The 13518-nt window shown below is 38.6% G+C and overlaps 1 pseudogene; it reads left to right on the top strand.

The window, feature by feature from the left end:
* Positions 1-457: 457 nt before the first annotated feature.
* Vmn2r116l-ps31 (vomeronasal 2, receptor 116 like, pseudogene 31) overlaps positions 458-13518 on the top strand; it is a 128660-nt pseudogene continuing 115599 nt past the window's right edge.

Genomic DNA, 13518 nt, shown 5'->3' with positions numbered 1-13518 from the left:
TGACTGGCCACCCAACCTCAAAGGAAGGCCACTCTGAAGCACAAAGAGTCCCCATTTATGCTCTTTCACTTCTACTGAGATATTGTGGGCCCTAGACTTCACTTCTACCCAATGTTTAAGAGTCATATTCAAGGAAGTTGCTACAGTCTGTCCCATGCTGTCCAAAAATATCATCAGTCCAAGTCCACACACAAGCAAATAAGGTACAAGACCGATACAGTCCTGCCACAAGTGTCACGAATACACATGCAAACAGAAAAACAGAAAATTCAAGACTGATACACCCCTGCCATGATTTTAGTGAGTACACACACTAACAGGTTCTAAAAGGAGTGGAGTCCTCCTGACTCTCTCCAGACCAGACCAAACCAGAAAGCTCCACAGTGGCCTCCCAGTCACTGCTTCTGAGTGAAGTTGGGCCCTTCCAAACAGGACAGAGGCTGCCACTGCTGCCCCAATGGCCGCACAGATTCAGAGAGAAAGACAACCTCAGTACCGGTTCCAACTCCCAGATGGCGCAGCGGCCTCCCACCTCTTCCCCAGAGTTCGCACAGATTCAGAAAAACTAGACATATATTTAGACAAGTCAGACATGTCGGCACCAGCACCGACACGGTACTGAGAATCGGGCAAAAGCCTGTGGGATGAAAGAAACACACACACACACACACACACACACATACACAGGTTATTGTATCAAGCCAGGAGAGGAAGAGAAGAAGAAGAAGAAGAAGAAGAAGAAGAAGAAGAAGAAGAAGAAGAAGAAGAAGAAGAAGAAGAAGAAGAAGAAGAAGAAGAGAGAGAGAGAGAGAGAGAGAGAGAGAGAGAGAGGAAGAGGAAGAGAGAGGAAGAGGAAGAGCAGAAGAGAGTCAGAGAGAAAGAGTCAGAGAGAGAGAGAGGAAGGAGAGCAGAAGAGTCTCCTGTAGCTTTGTTCACCACTTATATACCCAAGTCTCCAGGTAGAAAATATCTGGGAAGCACAGTGGGAAACCCTGGCTTATGACTACCTGGCTCGTGACTTCAGTAACAAAAGACCGACTACGAGATCTGAATTAATTAGGGAGAAATTCGAGAAAACCAGCCTAAATTTCAAGGATAAAGGCTGAGGAAGCAAAAGGCAGAAGTAAATTGACCACCACCCAGGTGTGCTCCAGGTGTGTTGGTTCCACATGCATCAGCCGGGCTCAGCAGGGGTCATGCAGTGGAGACACCGGGTGTTTACTACTTGGTCTTTTCTTCCTGTGCCATAAATACATGGGAGAGGCCTCTGTCCAACAATCCCATGACTTCTTAACTGTGGCCATACAGTTACAAAGCAGCCAGGCCCAAATCCAATATGGCTCACTACAAGACACAGACTAAGACAATGACGGTACCTGCTGCAGCTTTTCCTCCATTTTCGGTCACTCATTCCATGAGTAAGAAGATTTTCCGGCCCATGCACCAAAATGTAAGACTCGAGAAAAGCTCACTGAGACCTGTGTCCCAGATATCCCACTCAGAGATTGAGACAAATATAATAAACAAGAAGTTTTACTAGTCCAATGCACTAGGGTCGTTCTGCAATCAGGGCAGAGGCAACCCCAGGAGCAAAGGCAAATACACTTCATACCGTTTTAGGGGTACAAATTACATCAGCAAGGTTACAGTTTAAACTTATTGGCTAAATATATTGACCTTTAAATCTATTGGCTAGTAAGTATGACATACATTCATGCTCTGTCAGGGAGATATCTTTGACTCTGTAGAGTGGGTGGTGGAGGATTCTGTCCCTATTGTGGTTATGATACTTCTAGAATGGGGTGTTTACTCAGCAAATTCTTGTGGAGCTCCCTAGCAGGAAGTTTCAAATACTTGAGTATTCTAAGATAGCTTTTGTCTGCTTGATGCTTGGTTCCCAGCAGGAAGTCCTAGGCACCTGGTGGTTTTGGGAAGCCGTAGGCACCTGATGTTTTCTAAGATAGTTTTAGTCTGCTTGATCCACACATTCCACACTTTCCAGCTTGTGACTATTACAAAAAGGTTGGTATGAAAATAGTGGAGCATGTGTCTTTGTTGTGTGTTGTAACATCATTTGGGTATATGCCCAGGAGTGGTATAATTGGGTTCTCAGGTAGTGCAATATCCAATATTCTGAGGAACCTCCAGCTGATTTCCAGACTGGTTGTACTAGTTTACAATTCCACCAACAATGGAGGAGTATTCCTCTTTCTCCACATTCTCGCCAGCATCTGATCACCTGAATTTCTGATCTTAGCCATTCTGACTGGCATGAAGTAGAGTCTCAGGATTGTTTGGATTAGCATTTCCCTGATGAGTAAGGATGTTAAATATTTCTTTAGGCACTTCTCAGCCATTAGATATTCCTCCATTGAGAATTCTTTTTAAAGCTCTGTACCCCACGTTTGATAAGATTATTAGGCTCTCTGGAGTCGAACTTATTAAGTTGTTTGTATATATTGGATATTAGCTCTCTATAGGATATAGGATTGATATGAAAGACCCCCGGAGAGGACCTTTCCCTCAGGAGGAGTCCCAAGTGCCCAATGACCGAGCCGAGTCCACTCGGATGCAATCAGCACGAGGGTTTATTGGAAAACACAGGTACCTGCGGGCACACAGTCTCTTCGGAGGACTTGCGCGCCCAGCAGCTCCAGCATGGGGCTTTTATAGGGATTGGGGAAGCAGAAGCGGGCATACAGAAGCAGATGCATAGTTACGGGGATTGGTGGATTCAAACGAGGCACATAGACATGTTCACATATGATTGGCTATTTCACATGATGAGGTAATAAGGTATAGCTACACACATTGGCAGGTTTGGGACGTTGTGGATGTCGGGGGCTGGGGGCTTATCTCTTCCTGCCAGGTGGACTGTGAGTCAGATCCGGTACTCCTGGTCTGTTCTGCATTCTTTTCCTTTTATGGTCTGTTAGTTCTAGCGGCAGGGCGGGGCTGCCTGGACTTGCTTTTCACAGTGTTTAGTCCTGAGGTTGTGAATTTTGAAACATACTCTTTTAACTTCATATTTTTAAACCTTAAATCTGTATAATTTTCCTTTCAGATAAAGATCTTTTCCCTCAACCAACATGCTGCTATTTTGTCCTAATGACATTGTCTTCTGTCTTACAGAAGCTTTCAAGTTTTATGAGGTCTCATTTGTCGATTCCTTATTTAGTGCATAAGTCATTAGTGTTTTGGTCAGGAAATTTTCCCATCATGTGTTCAAGGTTCTTCCCCAATTTTTCTTCCATTAGTTTGATTGTATTTGGTTTTATGTAGTCCACTTGGACTTAAGCTTTTTACAGGGCAATAAGAATGGGTTGATTTGCATTCTTCTACATGCTGATCTCCAGTTGAAACAGCACCATTTGTTTAAAATGCTATCTCTTTTCCACTGGAGGATTTTAGATTCTCTGTCAGAGATCAAGTGATGTTAGCTGTGTTGTTCATTTCTGGGTCTTCAATTCTATTCCATTGATCTGCCTGCCATTCTGTACCAGTACTATGCAGTTTTTATCACTATTGCTCTGTAATACTGCTTGAATTCAGGGATGATGATTTCCATAGAAGTTCTTTTATTGTTGAGGATAATTTTCAAAATCCTGGATTTTTTTCTTGCCAGGAGCCAAGACCTCTTATAAACCCTCTATTTCAGGAATGTTCTCAGGAATGTTTCAGGCCCACTTTTATAGCCCATGTTTCTGGAAAACCTAGCCAGTTATCTGTTCTTATCAGTACATCTGAAATTTGCAGTCACAGAAACCAAAGGAACAATGAGAAGGTGGGGATGGATGGTGATGGATTGGTCTTGGGCCCTGTGTGACCTTCTCACTTGCTTGCCTTTAGAAGCCACTGCCCTGAAATAAAGTTCAAGAGCATGATCAGACAACTACTTGCTCACCTTTGCACCTCTTGTCCCCCATTCTTTCAATCCCATCTCAGGTCTCTGCTGAACCCCCTGTAGGTCTTGGCATTTTGTAATTCCACATGAATTTGCAAATCAATCTTTCTAACTCTATGAAGAATTGAATTGGAATTTTGATGGAGACTGCACTGACTCTGTAAATTGCTTTTAGCAAAATGGTCATTTTTCCTAATATTAATCCTGTCAATCCATGATCATGGGAGGTCTTTCCATCGTCTGAGATCTTCATCAATTTCTTTCTTCAGAGACTTGAATGACAAACCCAGCAGAGTCAGTCAATAGGTACCCCAGGGTAGAAGTGAGGATTGAAAAGAAAAAAAGACAAATAATCAACATTTAACATGACTCCAGCCAGTTCTGACCTAGAAATAGATATTTTACTTTCCAATCTGCATTTATTCCACTTTAAATACATAAAGAATGGTAAGATAAGTTCTGAGTTAAGGAACAAAAGGTAATAATCAAGACATTGTCAATACCTTTCTAGGGGCTGGTCAGGATGAGCAAGACAAAAGGACGGCCTCAGTTGCTTAACCTGAACCTGCTCTGAGCTTTGCATTAACTCAAATGTAAGTGTTTATAATAAAAGGCCATTTCCTGAGCCCAATCCCAAGCCAAACTCCTGCCCTGGGCTTCTTTCTTTTGTCCTGATAATATCAAATTCCCATCAAGAGTTTAAAAGCAAGTAGCCCAAAAAGGGCTCTATACACTCTTAAGTTCTTTTTTTTTCTCTCCATCTTTATTAATTTAGGTATTTCTTATTTACATTTCAATTGTTATTCCATTTCCTGGTTTCCAGGCCAACAACACCCAACCAGTCCCCCTCCCCTTCTACAGGAGTGTCCCCTCCCCATCCTCCCCCCATTACCACCCTCCCCCCAACAATCATGTTCACTGCGGGGTTCAGTTCAGTCTTGGCAGGACCAAGGGCTTCCCCTTCCACTGGTGCTCTTACTAGGCTATTCATTGCTACCTATGAGGTTGGAGCCCAGGGTCAGACCATGTATAGTCTTTGCGAAGTGGTTTAGTCCCTGGAAGCTCTGGTTGGTTGGAATTGTTGTTCATATGGGGTCTCGAGCCCCTTCAAACTCTTCCAGTCCTTTCTCTGATTCCTTCAATGGGGGTCCCGTTCTCGGTTCAGTGGATTGCTGCTGGCATTTGACTATGTATTTGTTGTATTCTGGGTGTGTGTCTCGGGAGAGATTTACATATGGTTCCTGTCGGCCTGCACTTTTTGCTTTATCCATCTTATCTATTTTGGTGGCTGTATGTGTATAGGGCACATGTGGGGCAAGCTCTGAATTGGTGTTCCTTCTGCTTCTGTTCTATACATTGCCTCCCTATTCCCTGCCAAGGGTATTCTTGTTCCCCTTTTAAAGAAGGAGTGAAGCATTCGCATTTTGGTCATCCTTCTTGAATTTCATGTGTTCTGTGCATCTAGGGCAATTCAAGCATTTGGGCTAATAGCCACTTATCAATGAGCGTATACCATGTGTGTTTTTCTGTGATTGGGTTACCTCACTCACGATGATATTTTCCAGCTCCATCCATTTGCCTATGAATTTAATAAAGTCATTGTTTTTGGTAGTTGGCTAGTATTCCATTGTGTAGATGTACCACATTTTCTCTATCCATTCCTCTGTTGAAGGACATCTGGGTTCTTTCCAGCTTCTGGCTATTATAAATAAGGCTGCTATGAACATAGTGGAACACGTGTCTTTGTTATATGTTGGGGCACCTTTTGGGTATATGACCAACAGAGGTATATCTGGGTCCTCAGGTAGTTCAATGACCAATTTTCTGAGGAATCTCCAGACTGATTTCCAGAATGGTTGTACCAGTCTACAATCCCACCAACAATGGAGGAGTGTTCCTCTTTCTCCACATCCTTGCCAGCATTTGCTGCCACCTGAGTTTGTGATCTTAGCCATTCTAACTGGTGTGAGGTGGAATCTCAGGGTTGTTTTGATTTGCATTTCCCTTATGACTAAAGATGTTGAACATTTCTTTAGGTGTTTCTCAGCCATTCAGCATTCCTCAGCTGTGAATTCTTTGTTTAGCTCTGAACCCCATATTTTTAAATAAGAATATTTGTCTCCCAGCAGTCTAACTTCTTGAGTTCTTTGTATATTTTGGATATAAACCCTCTATCTGTTGTATGATTGGTAAAGATCTTTTCCCAATCTGTTCATTGCCATTTTGTCCTAACAACAGTGTCCTTTGCCTTACAGAAGCTTTGCAGTTTTATGAGATCCCATTTGTCGATTCTTGATCTTAGAGCATAAGCCATTGGTGTTTTATTCAGGAAATTTTCTCAAGTGCCCTTGTGTTCAAGATGCTTCCCCACATTTTCTTGTATTAGTTTAAGTGTATCTGGTTTGATGTGGAGGTCATTGATCCACTTGCACTTAAGCTTTATGCAGGGTGATAAGAGTGGATCATTCTACATTCTTCTACATGATGACATCCAGTTGAACAGACACCATTTACTGAAAATGCTATCTTTTTTCCATTGAATGGTTTTGGCTCCTTTGTCAAAAAACCAAGTGACCATAGGTGTGTGGGTTCATTTCTCAGTCTTCAATTCTATTCCACTGGTCTATCTATCTGTCTCTGCACCAAAACCATGCAGTTTTTTTTTTTTTTATCACTATTGCTCTGTAATGCTCCTTGAGTTCAGGTATAGTGATTCCTCAGAATTCCTTTTATAGTTGAGGATTGTTTTAGCTATCCTGGGATTTTTGTTATTCCAGATGAATTTACAAATTGTTCTGTCTAACTCTCGGAAGAATTGGATTGGTATTTTGATGGAGATTGCATTGAATCTGTAGATCGATTTTTGTAAAATGTCCATTTTTACTATACTAATACTGGTAATCCATGAGCATGGGAGATCTTTCCATCTTCTGAGATCTTCCTCAATTTCTTTCTTCAGAGACTTGAAGTTCTTATCATACAGATCTTTCACTTGCTTGGTTAAAGTCACACCGAGGTATTTTATATTATTTGGGACTATTATGAAGAATGTCATTTCTTTAGTTTCTTTCTTAACTTCTTTCTCTTTTGTGTAGAGGAAGGTTACTGATTTATTTGAGTTAATTTTATACCCAGCCACTTTATTGAAGGGGTTTATCAGGTTTAGTAGTTCTCTGGTGGAACTTTTGGGATCACTTAAGTATACAATCATATTGTCTGCAAATAGTGATATTTTGACTTCTTCCTTTCCAATCTATATCCCTTTGATCTCCCGTTGTTGTCTGATTGCTCTGGCTAGGACTTCTAGATCTATATTGAATATGTAGTGAGAGAGTGGGCAGCCTTGTCAAGTCCCTAATTTTAATGAGATTGATGCAAGTTTATCTCCATTTAGTTCAATATTAGCTACTGGTTTGCTGTATATGGCTTTTACTATGTGTAGATATGGGCCTCGAATTCCTGATCTTTTCAAGACTTTTGACATGACAGGGAGTTGATTTTTTTAAAATGCTTTTTTAGCATTTAAAGAGATTGAAAGACCCCCAGAGCAGGGAGACCCTCATTCAAGTCTCAGGATGACACTACCCGCCAAGAACTCATGAGAGATCATCCTTGCTGTAATCACACAAGGTTTATTGATAGGAACAGTGCACTGGAGTCAAGACTTGAATCCCATGCAGGGGTAGAGTGGTTCGACTCCGAGTAGCTGGGAGAAGGGGTATTTTAAGAAAGAAACTGCAACCCAAGGGGGTAGGGATGGCATCATTGGAAAATGTCGATAACATCAGTGAAAAATCACAAGGAGAAGCTTCCTGTTTTTCAAGATTGTAAACTAACTTTATGGTCAACTAGTGCCTGAGAGAGAGTTTCTGAACTGGCTGGTATAATCATCAGTTCTTTGGTCAGTCAAGTTCCTGAAACAGTTACTGAACTGCCTGTTCATTTTTGGCTCTACACTGTTTGCTAGGGGGTCTGAATTTTTCATGGTCCTTCAAGATGATCATGGGTTTTATTTACATTTTACAAAGTGAATTAAGTTGATGGATTTCTATATATTTAACCACCCCTGCATCCCTGGGATGAAGCCCATTGATCATGATGGATTACTCTTTTGATGTGTTCTTGGATTCAGTTTTCAAGAATTTTATTGAGTATTTTAGTGTCAGTATTCATAACGAAAACTGGATTGAAGTTCTCTTTCTTTGTTGTGTCTTTGTGTGCTTTAGTGTAATTGTGGCTTCATAGAAACAATTTGGTAGTAGTACTCTTTCCATTTCTATTTTTGGGAATAGTTTGGACAGTATTGGTATGAAGTCTTTTATGGAGGTCTGATAGAATTCTGCACTAAATCCACCTGGTCTTGGGTCTTTTTGTGGTTGGGAGATTTTAATAACTGATTCTATTAATTTAGGGACTGTTATTAAAATGGGACTGTTAGATGGTTTATCTGATCCTGATTTAACTTTGGTACCTGGTATGTGTCTAGAAAATTGTCCATTTTCATACAGATTTTCCAGTTTTCTTGAATATAGGCTTTTGTAGTAGAATCGGATAATTTTTTGAATTTCCTCCGATTCTGTTATGTCTCTGTTTTCACTTCTGATTTTGTTAATTTGGAAACTGTCTCTGTACCTTCTCGTTATTCTGGCTAAGGGTTTATCTGTCTTGTTGATTTTCTCAAAGAACCAGCTACTGTTTTCGTTGATTCTTTGTATAGTCCCTTCTGTTTCTACTTGGTTGATTTCTGGCCTGAGTTCTGCCTTCTACTCCTGTTTGTTGTATTTGCTTCTTTTTGTTCTATAGCTTTTAGGTGTGCTGTAAAGAAATTCATGTATTCTCTCTCCCTTTTGCTTTTTGGAGGTACTCAGAGCTATGATTTTTCCTCTTACTGCTTTCATTATGTCCCATAAGTTTGGGTATGTTGTACCTTCATTTTCATTAAATGCTAAAAAGTCTTTAATTTTTTATTGCCATTTTTGTTTTGATTGAGTACCAGCATTAGTGCACAGTGAACTGAGAGGATGCATGTGATTATTTCTATCTTCTTGTATCTGTTGAGACCTGTTTTGTGACTTATTAAATGGTCAATTTTGGTGAAGGTACAATGAAGTGTTGAGAAACAGGTATATTCTTTTGTTTTTGGATGAAATGTTCTATAAATATCTGTTAAATCCATTTGGTTCATAACTTCTGTTAGTTTCTCTATGTGTCTGCTTAGTTTCTCTTTCCATGACATGCCCATTAATGAGAGTGGGGTGTTGAAATCTCCCACTCTTAACGTGTGATGAGCAATTTGTGCTTTGAGCTTTAGTAAGATTTCTTTTATGAATGTAAGTGCTTTTGCATTTGGAACATAGATTGAGAGTTTATCTTGGTAGACTCACCTTTGAAGTGTCCCTCCTCGTCTATTTTGGTAACTTTTGGTTGGTGGTCAATTTTATTTGATATTAGAATGACTACTCCAACTTATTTCTTCAGACACTTTGCTTGAAAAATTGTTTTCCATCCTTTTACTCTGAGGTCGTATCTATCTTTGTCATTGAGGTTTGTTTTCTGTATGCAGTAAAATGCTAGATCCTCTTTTACTATCCATTCTGTCAGTCTATGTCTTTTTATTGATGAATTGAGTCCATTGATAATAAGAAGTATTAAATATGGTGATTGTTGTTTCATGTTATTTTTTTGTTGTTAGAGGTGGAATTATGTTTGTGTGTCTCCCTTCTTTTTGTTTTGTTTCAAGAAGATTATTTTCTACCTTTTTCTAGGGTGAAGTTTCCCTCCTTATGTTGGAGTTTTCCATCTATTATCCTTTGTAGGGCTGGACTTACTCAAACACACTGTTTAAATTTGGTTTTGAGATGTAATATCTTGGTTTTTCCATCGTTGTGTTCTCTTAGGGTCTGTATCACATCTGCCCACAATCTTCCTGCTTTCATAATCTCTGTTGAGATGTTTGTTGTAATTCTGACAGGTCTGCCTTTATATGTTACTTGACATTTTTTCTCACTGCTTTTAATATTCTTTCTTTGTTTTGTGTATTTGGTGTTTTGACTACCATATGATGGGAGTAATTGTTTTTCTAGTCCAATCTATTTGGAATTCTGTATGCTTCTTGTATGTTTATGGGCATCTCTTTATGTTAGGGAAGTTTTCTTCTCGAATTTTGTTGAAGATTTTTACTGGCCCTTCAAGTTGACAGTCTTCTCTCTCTTCTACACCTATTTTCCTTAGGTTTGATCTTCTCATTTTGTCCTGGATTTCCTAGATATTTTGGGTTAAGAGCTTTTTGCATTTTTCATTATCTTTGATGGTTGTGTCAAGGTGTTCTATGGTATCTTCTGCCCCTGATATCTTCTCTTCTCTCTTTTATATTCTATTGGTGATGCTTGCATCTATGACTCCTGATCTAGTTCCTAGGTTTTCTATCTCCAGGTTGTCTCCCTTTAAATCTTTGATGGTTTTGTTCAATTTCTTCACCTATTTGGTTGTGTTTTCCTCTAATTCTTTAAAGATTTTTGGGTTTTGTCTTTAAGGGCTTCTAATTGGTTACCTTTGTTTTCCTATATTTCTTTAAGGGAGTTATTCATTGCCTTCTTAAAGTCTTTATTATCATCATGAGATGTGATTTCAAGTCCAAATCTTGTTTTTTTGATGTGTTTGAATACCCAGCACTTGCTATGGTGGGAGAACTGGGCTCTGATGATGCCATGTATTCTTGGTTTCTGTTGCTTTGTTTCCTGTGCTTGCCTCCTGCCATCAGGTTTTTCCCTTGTATTTGCTTGTCTTGCTATCTCTAACAGTAGCTTGACCCTCCTGTAAGCCTGTTTGCTTTCAGCCAAATATGGGAACAGAGAGCTGCTCCTGTGTTTGGGTGTCTTGAAGTCTCCTGTCATGATGCTTGGAGTCGAAGAGTTGATCCTACCTCTGTTCTCAGGTGTGTCTGTGCTCCATGTGCCTGTCTTTCAGCTCTGGGCTTAGGCAGAAACCAGATGGGTCCTGTCCCTGACTGATTCTATGTTCCTGTATTCAGAGGGCACTAGGCAGGTTCCTCTTGGGCCAGGAATGTGAGCAGATGTGAAGGTCTCCCCTGAGCTCTCGGGATTGTCTGTACTTCTGAGAGTCCAGCTCTCTCCCACTTGGGATTTTGGTACAGAGCTTCAGAGTTCTTTAGTAGCACATTTTCGCAAAATTTCTTCCCTAATTGTTCTCTATTCTATTTGTCATCCTATTTCTGCAATAAACAGTCTTACTATATGCTGTTTCTTTTTGTGGTGAGATTGACATTAGGAACAACAAAGAAAGCAATACTTTATTTTGTAAAATAACAAAAGTTAATTTACACACCCATACAACCCAGCAAGATTAAATAGAAATAGGTGACAAATGGGCCATTTTCAACCTACGTGTGATATATATATATATATATATATATATATATATATATATATATATATGAAAGCTGACATTGTCATTCAACATCACTGGAGTATAGAACCAGTAGTGAAGCTGTTATTTGATGGTAGCAAGTTCCAAAATTTGACTGATGTACATTCTTCTCCCAAACGTTTTTTAAGTTATTGATCCTCTGCTTCAAACATGTGACATAGATACATTACTGTTGGAAAAATTGACAGTTTGGGGAAAGTAATGGTAGTTTCATGCTTGAATGTAAGACCATGTAAAAATAGAAGATATATTCCTGTGGTAAATAAAATGTTCTTTTTATTAAAAATGTTAGTTCCATGTATGTATTATAGGGAGTGGTTTCCTATTGAGACAAGAATATATATCAATGGAGAATTCATTTTCTTTTCTTAGTGATAATTTTGCCTACTATGATTATTGTCTGAGCATAGGGAAAGTAGTTTCATTCAGGAAAAATAAAATTGTTTTCTGGCCATAATAAAAATAAATTAAAAAACCATGTGTACATGTTAATTCAAATGTATAAATGGAACATTTTATGGCAAGCACTGAAGTAGTTCTCATGAAGAATGAGCAGCATACATCTTGACTTTTTCTGTCAATATCACAGCAATGGAATTTAAAAACAAAACACTTAGGGAATCACACACATATTATTCCCTAGAATATGTTGATAATAGAGGTACATGGGGTACAGAGAAACTGGCACAAACTTAAGAGAAAGGGGATTGAAATGGATTCTTGATAATAGCTGAGATGAGTTTTCAAATATGTAAGAATAACTTTGAAGACAGAGATGTGAAAGAAAGGAAAAGAGAATCCAGTTTAAGGATAAAACAAAAAATAAGGATAAAAATAAGACATATTGAATACACAAACAGTTCAAATTGTTAAGAGTGTGAGAAAAGGGTTAAATGACTTAATAAAATGTAGTAATAAGAGGTATAAACAGATCTCAGAACGGGGAACCTTATTTATCTCATTAGAGTTCATATTCTCATCTTAGGTAGACCACAAGACTGTGTAGACTCTGGGATCCAAGACTTTAATGATGGAAAAGAGGAAGCCAAGAAACCAAGAACAAAATCACATACCAATGGAATTGAGGCCACCCTGGAAGGTTGGCTATTAGGTCTGCTAAAACATATTTATTAAAACATATGGTGTGATCCCACTTTAGTCAGTCTCAATAGTTGATTCCTCAAAATTCTGCAACCAAGAGAAAAAAAAAAGCAGGTATCTAGACTGTCTACCATCAAACACAGTTCCAGTCAGAATTTCCTTAAGCCCTGAAATTTCTGAGCATATAGATAGGACAACAACTGCTAAAGCTAGGTTTTTTGGAACTTGCCCATTATTAAAATTTCCTTCCCCCCACAAAGGAAACAACATTGGAAGTCAGAAGGAAGCAGTTTGACGAGAATGATACCCTATTTTCAAAAATATAGAGTGCATGGGTTTTGGTTGTTTGATGAGTGATAGATATTTACTGACACTTTAGAAGTTGGTTACATGTTGTTAATGGTCAGGGAGAAAACAAAATAAGGGAAGTTAGACTCAAGGGTTTCTCTTTGGTTTTCTTTTCTTCATGCTTCTTTCTTATGTAATGTTAAAGATGGAGATTCAAGAAAATGGGGCATACAATGAATAACAATTCCTATTAATACAGGAATAATAAAAATAAAGGGTAGATTATTGAACTATAGAGCTATAACTAGAGAAAATTGCACATTAGTATAGATCTTTGTATATTGATACAAAATTAAAGTTATATTTGGTTAAACTGTTATAGATCTTTATATACTTACATAATTAAGATTATATTTGGTTACAAGGTACTATATATCAACTCCTTTTAAGTTATTATGCCTAATTAATTCTTTAAAACATAACCTTATGTTCTACTCCTTTTGAAAGCTGCTATTACAATTTGTTTGGGATAATTAAAAATGCAAGTATAGTGTTAGTCAAACTCATCTTCCTGTCAAATACTAGTTTAGTGTATTGGAAAAATTTGATTTCAAGATCAAAGAGGTAGAAGTCAGAAATGTTTGCCAATGTACATATACTATAGATAAATGGTCTTCAAAAAAAACCTCAAGAAATCTACAAAACATGGTACTTAAAGATATTTAAGGCTTTATTTTTACAATGACATATGTCAGCTCCTGAGAGCACTCCCATTAGAC

This window comes from Rattus norvegicus, chromosome 8 (genome assembly GCF_021556685.1).
Source record: "Rattus norvegicus strain SHRSP/BbbUtx chromosome 8, alternate assembly SHRSP_T2T, whole genome shotgun sequence".
In the NCBI taxonomy this organism is placed as follows: domain Eukaryota; kingdom Metazoa; phylum Chordata; class Mammalia; order Rodentia; family Muridae; genus Rattus; species Rattus norvegicus.
The sequence above is the reverse complement of the archived record's forward strand: the minus strand, read 5'-3'. Positions and strand labels throughout refer to the sequence as shown.